This window comes from Pteropus alecto, unplaced genomic scaffold (genome assembly GCF_000325575.1).
Source record: "Pteropus alecto unplaced genomic scaffold, ASM32557v1 scaffold396, whole genome shotgun sequence".
Lineage (NCBI taxonomy): Eukaryota > Metazoa > Chordata > Mammalia > Chiroptera > Pteropodidae > Pteropus > Pteropus alecto.
In genome coordinates, this window is record NW_006438082.1 from 812,732 (window position 1) to 813,634 (window position 903).

Below are 903 nucleotides of genomic sequence, written 5' to 3' on the forward strand. Positions count from 1 at the left end.
CACATCCTCCGCAGGCCGCGCCCCCACCGCTTCACCCGTGGTGGGAGAGGGCCAGAAGGGTGGGCACTGGCCAGACTCTGGCCCTGCGCCCGGCACCCCATCCCTGTGGAGGGGGAGGCCCGGGTTCTCCACCCCCTACAGCAGTTTGGAGAGGGCCTTCTGGCTTTCAGGCGCCCCTGTGGTTCCTAAACAAGGGAGTTGGAGTTTCTGGTCCCATTGTTTAGGGCTCTCAGCTTTTTCTGGCCCTGGAAGATTCCCGCCCCCCACACACCCCAAGATGGCTCCAATCTCCAGTTTAGATCTCCCCCAGGGAACTTAGGGGGCCAGAGTGGGATATGGCTAGCAAAACAGCACCCGAGATGAGTGTGGATGTCAGCCAGTGAGGGGAGCTGGTTCGTAGTCTACTAAGACACCGAGTTACCGTTGGTCTTGGGCCAAACTCTTGTTTCCATATAGGACTTGCTTTTCTGAATCTAGAATGCAAGAGATGGTTGGTAGGTAGGTACTCCAGCGTGTGCTGGGCTCACTGCCAGCCCAGTGTCCATGTCATTTGGCTGGTGATGCTGGCATTGACTGGGCCTACTGTAGCATCCCTGGCTCTTCTCAAGATGGAACCCATTCAAGGACAGGCACCCAAACCGGTGACTTGGGGAAAGGTACAACAGGGAGAGAAGAAGGGGCATGAACTTTCTTGAAAGGGGCCTTCCAGTTGTCCCTCTGGCCCTGGCACAAGAGAATGAGCTGAATAAAGTCAGAAACTAAGATCCAGGTGCCCCCAACCACTCAGAGGGCAGGTCTCAAGAACCTCACCTCTTTCTTTGGAATGCCAGCAGAGGCCGCGGCCCACCCCACAGTCCCAGCCTCAGTCTAGCCAAGCTGAGTCATCTCTGAGCCTTGGGTGGG

The 903-nt window shown here is 57.1% G+C and overlaps 1 protein-coding gene across 2 annotated transcripts in view; it reads left to right on the forward strand.

Moving 5' to 3' along the window:
- FLNA (filamin A) overlaps positions 1-903 on the forward strand; it is a 22,068-nt gene that overhangs the window by 731 nt on the left and 20,434 nt on the right. The window lies entirely within an intron of this gene.